We start from the raw sequence: 10,844 nt of genomic DNA, 5'->3' as shown, positions 1-10,844 counted from the left end.
GTACAGGATATATTAATAAAGGCACAGAAATGCAAAGGAGGAAGAGCATTGCAGATGTGGAGAACAGTGATGTCATATTGCTACAGAGAGTTGCACATGTGGTATCACTAGGAGACCATTATGAATGGAGTATATTTGTAGCAGTGGAGAGAGAAGGGCACAAAGCTACATGGAAGTAGATTACTAAGTGTATTGAATGATAAGCTGGGGAGTCTGGACTTGGTTGAAAAACAATGGAGAGCTACTAGAGCTTTGCGTGATGAGGAATAAAGTGATAGAGTGAATAAAATGATAAAATATTTGCATTACCTTGCCTAGTCAATTATTAAATAGTTGTGTAAACTGAGATCCTGGATCCCTTTAAATCTAAATACACAGGCATCAGGAGGAGTATTTTCACTATTTTTATTCTGAATTTCTTTGGAACATGGAATTACATCTTAATATGACAATATTTGGGAAGATGAGTGTCTCAGCTCAGCCACTGAACTACAGAATAATGCTGAGAAAGCCACTGAAACTCTCTAGGACTTAATTTCATGCTTTCAAACATGTCTATCCTGTCTCCAGGCTCCAGTCCTGACTTACAATGATGCTGAAATAATAAATGAGCAAAATATCCTATTCCTGCCTATAATAAAATTGCTGATGATGGTTACAGTGAAGCTACTTCATATCCCTGCTTTAAAAATAATCTTATTAGAAGATGTTACAAATCAATGTGACAAAGACATATACACTAATAGAAAAATGAGTAGAGTACACAAAAAGACAATTTGTAGAAAACAACAACTATGAGTTGTCAAAAAACATGGTAAAATAAAAATCTCAATGGTAATCAAAGAATGAAAATTAAAAATAAAATAGCATAGTGGTTAGACATTTATATTATTTACAAAGTGATCCCCTTGATAACTCTAGTAGCCACCTGGCACCGTAGATAGTTATTACATTATTGAGTATATTTCCTATGCCATATTTTACATACTCATGATTATTTTGTAACTACCAATTTGTACCCTTTAATTCCTTCTCCTGCTTGACCCACCCCTCAACCACCCCCTCCTATCTGGCAACTATCAGTTTGTCTCTGTATATATGAGTTTGTTTCTGATTTACTTGTCCATTTATTTTCTTTTTTTTTTTTTAGATCTCACATATAAGTGGAATCATATGGTATTTGTTTTTCTCTATCCATGATACTCTCTAGGTCCATCTATGTTGTCGCAAATGTGAAGATTTCATTCCTTTTTTATGGCTGAGTAATATTCCATTCTATATATGTACTACCTCTTCTTTATCCATTTGTCTTTGATTGTAGTATTAAATCTATTTACATTTAAAGAAATTATTGATAGGTATGTAGTTATTACCTTTTTATTGTTTCTGATTGATTTTGTAGTTATTCTCTGTTCCTTTCCTATTCTCTTACTCTCTTCTCTTGTATGTTGATGACTTTCCACAGCGTTGTGTTTGGATTTCTTTCTCTTTATTTCTTGTACACCTCTTACAGATTTTTGGTTTGTAGTTACTATGTGTTTCATATATTCCAAGCTATGGTTATAGCAGGCTATTTTCAGTCGATGATCACTTAAGTTCAAACATTCTATAATCACTATAATTTCCACTAACCCCCTCCACATTTCTGGGTTGTGCTTTAATAATATTTTTTATATTACAGTTAGCATACAATATTATACTAGTTTCAGGTGTACAACATAGTGATTAGACATTTACAAAACTTACAAAGTTCTCCCCTGATAAAGCTAGTACTCATACCATACATAGATATAACAATATTATTGACTACATTCTTTATGCTATATTTTATATCTCCATAAATGTGTTGTAACTACCAATTTGTACTTCTTAATCTCTTCCCTTTTTCATTCCCTCTAACTCCCTTCCATCTTGCAATCATCAAAATGTTCTCTGTATCTATGAGTTTGCTTCTGTTTTGCTTGTTTGTTTATTTTGTTCTTTAGATTCCACATGTAAGTGATTTCCTATGGCATTTATGTTTCTGTCTGACTTACTTCACTTAGCACAATACCATCTAGGTTCATTAATGATGCAGATGGCAAGATTTCATTCTTTTTTTATGGCTGAGTGTATTCCATTATATTTGTGTGCCACATCTTCTTTATCTATTCATCCATTGATAGACATCCAGGTTGCCTCCATACCTTGACTATTGAAAATAATGTTGCAATGAACATATGAATTTACATGGCCTTTTGAAATAGTGTTTTGGGTTTGTGTGGATGAATACTCAGAAGTCGGATTACTGAGTCCTTCATTTCTTGTTATAGCTTTTGTTTTAAAGTCTACTTTGTCTGGTATAAATTGCTAACCCAGGTTTTTTGTTTGTTTCCATCTTCATGAAATATCTTTTTCCATCCATTTACTTTTAGTGTGTGTGTATCTTTCAATATGAAATGAGTTTCTATAGGCAGCATATGTAAGGGTCTTGTTTTCTTATCTATTCAACCATCTGATCTTTTGATTAGAGCACCCAATCCACTTGCATTTAAAATAATTGTTGACAGGTATATAGTTGTCATTTTATTTTTCATATTCTTTATCTTTTTTTCTATTTTCTTCTTCTTAAATGAGACCCTCCAGAATTTCCTGTAATACTGCCTTGGAGATGAAGAACTCCTTTAGCTTTTTCATGTCTGAAAAGCTCTTTATCCATCTTTCAATTCTAAAAGACTGCTTTGCTGTGTAGAGTAATCTTGGTTGTAGGTCCTTGCTTTTCATCACTCTGACTTTGCAGCCCTTCTGGCCTGCAAAGTTTCTGTGGAGAAATCAGCTGACAGAGTTATGAAAGCTCCCTTGTATATAGCACGTTGCTTTTCTCTTGCTGCTTTTAAAATTCTCTTTTTGCCCTTCTGAGAAAAAAAAAGAATAAGGTTGGAGGCATCACTCTGCCTGACTTCAAATTATACTACAAAGCAACAGTAATCAAAATGGCATGGTATTATGGTATTGGCAACAAAACAGACACATGGACCAGTGGAACAGAATCAAGAATCCAGAAGTAAATCCATATTTATATGGACAATTAATTTTCAACAAAAAAAGCCAAAAACATACTGTGGAGAAAGGAAAGCCTCTTCAATAAACGGTGCTTGGAAAACTGGAAAGCCACCTGCAAAAGAATGAAACTAGACTGTTGGCTATCACCACACACCAAAATTAACTCAAAATGGATTAAGGACCTGAATATAAAACCTGAAACAGTAAAATGCATAGAAGAAAACATAGGAACTAAACTCGAGGACCTTGAACTTAAAGAGGATTTTATGAGCTTGACCTCAAAAGCAAGGGAAATAAAAGCAAAAATAAATGAATGGGACTACATAAAACTAAAAAGCTTCTGCTCAGCAAAACAAATCATCAACAAAGTAAAGAGACAACCACCCAAATGGGAAAATATATTTCTAAGCAACACCTCCGATAAGGGCCTAGTATCCAAAATATACAGAGAACTCATATAACTCAATAACATTACCACCCAAAAAAACTTTTCCATTCAAAAAAAGGGCAAAGGAACTGAGGAGACATTTCTGCCTAGAGGACATACAAATGGCTAACAAATATATGAAAAGATGCTCATCATTTCTAGCTCTTAAGATAATGCAAATGAAAACCACAATGAGATACCATCTCACATCTGTTAGAATAGCTGTTATCAACAGGACATGCAATAACAAGTGTTGGAGAGGATGCAGAGAAAAAGGAACCCTTATACACTGCGGGTGGGACTGCAAATTGGTACAGCCACTATGGAAAACACTATAGAGGTTCCTCAAATAACTAAGAATTGATCTATGATATGATCCAGCAATACCTCTACTGGGTATTTACCCCAAAGACTTAAAAATCCATATCAGAAATGATATTTGCCCACTATGTTCATAGCAGCATTATTCATAGTGGCCAGGACATGGAAGCAACCCAAGTGTCCTACGATAGATGATTGGATAAAGAAGCGGTGGTACATATATACAATGGAATATTACTCAGCCATAAGAAGAGATGAAATACTGCCATTTGCGACAACATGGATGAACCTTGAGATAATCATGCTAAGTGAAATAAGTCAGACAGAAAAAGTTGAAAATCACATGATATCACTTATATGTGGGATATAAACCTAAAAGCAACCAGTGAACAGGACAAACAAACAGAGACTTATGGTCATGGACTATAGACTAGTGGTTACCAGAGGATAGGGAGTGGGGAAGGAGAGGGGAGGTAGATAGTTAAAAGGGGTCAAATATAGTAGGGTAGGGGGATGGTGAAGTGGGTAAAAGGGATAAAATATATGGTAGCTGAAAAAAACTGGACTTGGGGTGGTAAACACATAATAGAATATATAAATGTCAAATTATAATGTACATCTGAAAATTATATATTTGTATTAACCAATGTTACCCCAATAAACTTAATTTAAAAAATAAAAAATAAAAAAGTTCCTACAATACAGTAGGTGCTTAACAAATATTGCTAGGTTATTTTTCCTCACAAAAATAAAAAATAAAATAAAATTTTCTTTTTGTCTTTTACCTTTGGCATTTTAATTATGATGTGTCTTGGTGTGGGCTTCTTTGGGTTTACCTTGTTTGACACTCTGTGCTTCCTCAGCTTGTATGTTTATTTCTTTCTAAAGCTTAGGGAAATTTTCAGTTATTATTTCTTCAAATAGATTTTCAGTCCCTTGAGCTTTTTATGGTACCCCTATAGTTCAAATGTTGTTACACTCGATGTGGTCCCAGAGGTCCCTTAAACTAGCCTCATCTTTTGTACTTTTCTTTTTTCATTTTTATTTTTTAATTAATTAATTTATTTTTAATTCTTTAATGTCACCACACAGGCTCATCTTTTTATTTTTTATTTTATTTTTGTTTATTTATTTATTTATTTTATTTTTTATTTTTTTTTGCTGTCCTATTTGGATATTTTCTGTGACTTTGTCTTCCAAATCACTGATTTGATCCTCTGCCTCACCTAATCTGGTATTGATTCCATCTAATGTATTCTTCATTTCAGTTATTGTATTCTTCATTTCCAACTGGTTCTTTTTTATGTTTTTGGTATTTTTTATGTTTCTTTTCTCTTTATTGAAGTTCTCAATAGTTCATCTATTCTTCCCCTAATGTGATTGAACAATCATATTACCAGCGTTTTGAACTCTGCATCTGGGAGAGTGCTTGTCTCCATTTTGTTTAGTTCTCCTTCTGGAGTTTTGTTCTATTCTTTAATTTGAGACATGTTTCTTTATCTCCTCATTTTGGCTACCTCTGTGGTTGTTTTTATGTTAGATCCTCTATATCTCCTAGTCTTGGTAGAGTGTCCTTATGTAGTAGGGGTCTTGTGGGGCCCAGTAGCACAGTCTCCCTGTTTGCATGAGTCCAGTGCTCCAGGGGTGTCCCTTGCATGGGTTTTGTGCGTTCTCCTGTTGTAGCTAAACTTTGATTGCTGTGTGGTCTAAAGCCAGCCACCAGGTTTGCTGGTTCTGGGGCTTCTTGTCTGGGGCTCCAATGTAGACCAAGGTTAATTGCTTCCAGTGTCCATCCCATGGCCACCTGATAGGACCTACAAAGTGATCCACAGTTGGTAGCTTCTTGTGCTAAGCTTGGAGGTGCTTGTGAGAATTTTTGCTGTGAACCATTGGACACTATTACTGGGCTGGAGGCTGTTTAGCAAGTGGTACAGAGCATGCTGAGGCCAGCTTCTGCTTGTTTTGGGATTGTAGTTATATTTTAAATTTTTGAGGAACCTCCATACTATTTTTCATAGTGGCTGCACCAATTTTCAATCCTACCAACAGTGGAGAAGGATTTCCTTTATTCAACATCCTCACCAATACTTGTTTTTTGATTTATTGATGATAGCCATTCTGACAAATGTGAGGTGATACCTCATTATGATTTTAATTTGCATTTCTCCGACGATTAGTGATCTTAACCATCTTTTCATATGTCTATTGACCATTTGTATTCTTTTTTTTTTTTTTTTGGAGAAATATCTATTTGGTCTTCTGCTCATTTTTTATTTGATTGTTTGTTTTATTGTTGTTTAGTTGCATGAGTTCTTTATAAATTTTAGATGTTACCCCTTATTTGAGGTATAATAGGCAAATATCTTCTCCCACTCAGTAGGTTGTCTTTCTGTTTTGTTGATAGTTTCCTTTGCTGTGCAAAACCTTTTTAGTTTGATGTAGTCTCATTTGTTTATTTTTATTTCATTTCCCTTGCCCATGGATATATATATACACACATACATACACACACACACACACACACACACACATATATACACACATATATATCCATATTATCCATACACACACACACACACACACACACACATATATAAATTACTAAGGGCAATGTCAGAAAGTTTATTGTCAATGCTTACTCTAGAAGTTTTATGATTCGGGATCTTATATTTAAGTCTTTAATCCAATTTGAAGTTATACTTATATGTGGTGTAAGAAAGTGGTCTAGTTACATTTTTTTGCATGTATGTGTCCAGTTTACCAACACCATTTGTTGAAGAGACCATCTTTATTCCATTGTATATTTTTGCCTCTTTTATCATAGATTAAGTTTCTATATAGGGTGGAATAATTTGGGGGCTCTCTATTCTGTTCCATTGATCTATGTATTTGTTTTTATGCCAGTACTATGCTGTTTTGATTACTATAGCCTTGTATTATAGTTTGACATCAGTAGTTTGATACCTCCAAATTTGTTCTTCTTTCTCAAGGTTGCCAGGGCTATTCAGGATCTTTTACGATTCTATATAAATTTTAAGATTATTTGTTATAGTTCTGTGAAAATTGTCATTGGTATTTTGGTAGGGATAACATTGAATCTACAGATTGCTTTGGGTAGTATAGCCATTTTAATGACGTTGATTCTTCCTACCCATGAGTATGTTATATGCTTTCACTTATTTATATCTTCTTCCATTTCTTTTTTCAATGACTTATAATTTTCCCAAAACAGGTCTTTTACCTCTTTGGTTAATATGATTCCTAGGTATTTTATTGTTTTTGATGCAATTATAAATGGGATTGTTTTCTTAACTTCTCTTTCTGATAGTTCATCATTAGTGTATAAAAATGCAACCAATCTGAATATTAATTTTCTATCCTGCCACTTTACTGAATTTATTTAACGGTTTTTTTTTTTCATGGAATTTTCAAGGTCTCTCTATATAGTATCATGTCATCTGCAAACAATGACAGTTTTACTTCTTTCTAGTTTGAATACCTTTATTTTTTTTTAATTTATGTTACTTTATTTATAAAAATTTACACTGTTGGTGGGATTGCAAATTGGTGCAGCCAGTCTGTAAAACAGTTTGGAAGCTACTCAAAAAATTAAAGATAGAACTGCCTTATGACCCAGCAATTCCAATTCTGGGTATCTATCCAAAGAAATCCAAAACACTAAACTGAAAAGATTTATGCACCTCTATGTTCACAGCAGCACTATTTACAATAGCCAAGATATGGGAGCAAACTCAGTGTCCATCGATACAAAATTGGATAAAAAGTAAGTGGTACATATATATGATGGAATATCAGTGGCCATAAAAAACAGAATCTTACCACTTACGACAACATGAATGGACCTAGAGGGTATTATACTAAATGAAAAAAGTCAGACATAAAAAGATAAATACCATATGATGTCACTTATATGTGTAATTTAAAGAATAAAATAAACAAACAAAACAGAAACAGACTCATAGATACAGAGAAGAAACTGATGGTTGACAGATTAGAAGGGGTTTTAGGGCCTGGGTGAAAAAGATAAAGGAATTAAGAAGTACAAAGTGGTAGCTGTGAAATAGTCATGAGAGTATAGAGTACAGCATAGTAAATATAGTCAATAATATAATAAATATGTATAGTGCCAGCTGGGTACTATACTAACTGAGGGTATTGCTTTGTAAATTATATAAATGTATAACCACTATGTCATACCCCTGAAACTAATATAAAATAATATTAAATGCCAACTGTAATTGAAAAAATAATAATTTAGCTCTTTGGCATACAATTCACGGGTGATATATGAAATACCTCAAAGAAAAAAAATCCTCCTGGAGATTTTATCAGAGAGGGGGACACCACTGTCTCTCTCTTCAGGAAAATTTAAACAAATTGAAAAAAATCTTATTCTAGAAACAAGGCAGCTGAAACCACTGAGAAATTATTTTAGAATAAGCTTTAAAGAATAACAATAACTAGAATGATTTCTTGGACTGAAACCCAATAGTCAACCCAAAGACCAATAGCCACTAAATCTTACAAGTACAATGTGATGCAGAACTGCTGGAAACCTGGCCTAAAACTCCCAGAGCCATCTATAATAAGTCAAAAGGTGCATTTTGCTGTTTTCTTAACTTAAAACTATAGATATATTACCCAAGTATTAATAATGAGATTAGTAATTATGGTTCCTAGGAGAATTATGTCAATAAAACTATGCAATAAAGACTTTCAAAAAGCTACTCCTTTATAAAAGAAATAAGAACACTGGGAAATGGCAAAATTATCTTCTTCAGGACTCTAAAACTTAATCCAAGCTTTCAACAATATGATCAACATTTATTCGAGATAAATGGTTGAATCTTGGTAAGAACAATAGCTTTCTGGTTTTTTACTTGCCCTGTTCACAACAACAACCCCCAGCTCCACAGTAACTTTGAAAATCAATAACTGTATAATCAGGGCAAAAAAACAGTAGCCTAGTAGCTACTGGATGGGGCAGAATGTGTGTGGAGCTATTCTGTGAATGACTATTCACAGAATTGTCATCATTTGACCGGTCTTGCAGTTCCATTAAAACTCCAATTCACAGGGCTTGTCTTTATTTGACTTAACTCAGACATTGCTCAGTGCAAATAGCCTTTTCTTTGGAGCTCTGTAAACAATTAGTGGGAGTCATTTAATATCATATCTTCCTAAGATAGCAATAAAACTTGAGGCAAATAAGAAAGCGAACTAAAAACCCACAAGGAAAAGCTGGTAATGAGATGCATGTGAGGGTTTGAGAAGTTACAACATAGTTTTAGGGATCTATAAGTCCATGCAAATGGGTAGAACTGCGTGCTTGTCTAGGAAAGACTTAATAAGGCATTTCTCTTCCACCCCTGGCTGACCTTGAGGCTCAACACATGCAAACAGCAGGTAAAGGGTAAGGCAGTGTTATAATCTGATAGAGGGCTGAAGGGATGTCCCCAAATTACAGAGACCCTCTACAAAGGCTGAAAGAATTTTTGGTTCCAATCATTTAAGGAAATCTCTCTCCAATTATTAGTTGATCACTAAAATAACCAAGCAAACAATTCAGTACCACACATGACAAAGAATACACACTTTACAGAGTTAGTACAGAAAACTTATTAAATAAACAAAAACAACATGGCAACAACAAAAATAAATGGCAACACTAAACCATGAAGCAAAGGGAATCTAATTTCTAAATTTGATACATTATGGTTTTTGCATTGCTGAGTTTTCAACAAAAACTTACAATACATGCAAAGAAATAATTATGGCCTATACATAGGAGAAAAGAAGCAGTAAGTAGAAATTACCCCTGAGGAAGCTCGACTATTGGATTTACTAGATTAAGACTTTTAAAGCACATTTTAAATGTTTTTTAAAAACTAAAATAAACATTTAGAGAAGAAGTAAAGTGTGAGAATGATACCTTATCAAATATATAACATCAATAAAGAGATAGGAATTATAAAAAGAACCAGATATAAATTCTGGAACTTAAAAGGACAATAATTGAAATGAGACATTCATTAGAGGGGCTCAACATCAGATCTGAGAAGGCATAAAGAACGAGCAAACTTATAGATAGATCAATTGGAATTATCCAGTCTGAGAAATATATATATAAAAAAGAAGAGAATGAAGAAAAATGAACAGAGCCTAAGAGATCTGTGTACACCCTTAAGAATATCAAAATATATCTAATAGGAGTTCTAGAAGGAGGAGAGAAAGAAAAGGGGGCAGAAAGAATATTTGATGAAATAATGGCTAAGACTTTGCTATTTTGATGAAAAACTTTAATCTACGCATACGAGAAGCTCAACGACCTCTAGGTAGGATAAACTCACAGATCCACACCTAGAAACTGTAAAAATTAAAAACAAAATGGAGACCAGACTTGAAAATTCTCTGAATACACAAAACCACTTAAGTCACAAAAGTGAAACTTAATTTAGCTTATTCTGTAAAACAAGTGAAACTTAACGTGGGCCACTTATTTTAAATGCCTCTAATAATCATAAAATAAAAACTTAGGTAATCTTCCTTATTAACTTTTAATCAATTCCCTGCCACCTGGAAATCCCATCATAATAACCAATCATCGTAAAGGTTAAACAACTTCATTTTCACTTTCTAAGCCATACTGTAATGTCATGCCCCTGAGATTCATATTGATATTTGAATTTGAAATCTCTTAATTAATGAACTGTTATTATATGCACAATAAATTCTTACTAAACACTGTTTACTGATTTGATGTTTTTAATTTTGCTATTTCTGATTTTCTGACAACACATGTTAAACTGTTTGAAAGCGAAGAAAAAAAAGGAAAATCTTGAAAGTATGGTACCTAGTTATCTCTATATTTTATTTTAAAATGTATGATTTAGGACTATCTATGTCATCCTATATTCAAACATTCAAACACAAGCATTAGAATTTCATTTTTATGGAAATGGATACTTGTGTGGAAAATTGTACTTATTTCTCTGTTATTATATTAGCTTACAGAAAGCTTGATTGTTTGGAT

Source organism: Pteropus vampyrus, unplaced genomic scaffold (assembly GCF_000151845.1).
Source record: "Pteropus vampyrus isolate Shadow unplaced genomic scaffold, Pvam_2.0 Scaffold244, whole genome shotgun sequence".
Classification (NCBI taxonomy): domain Eukaryota; kingdom Metazoa; phylum Chordata; class Mammalia; order Chiroptera; family Pteropodidae; genus Pteropus; species Pteropus vampyrus.
Note: the sequence above shows the minus strand (reverse complement) of the source record.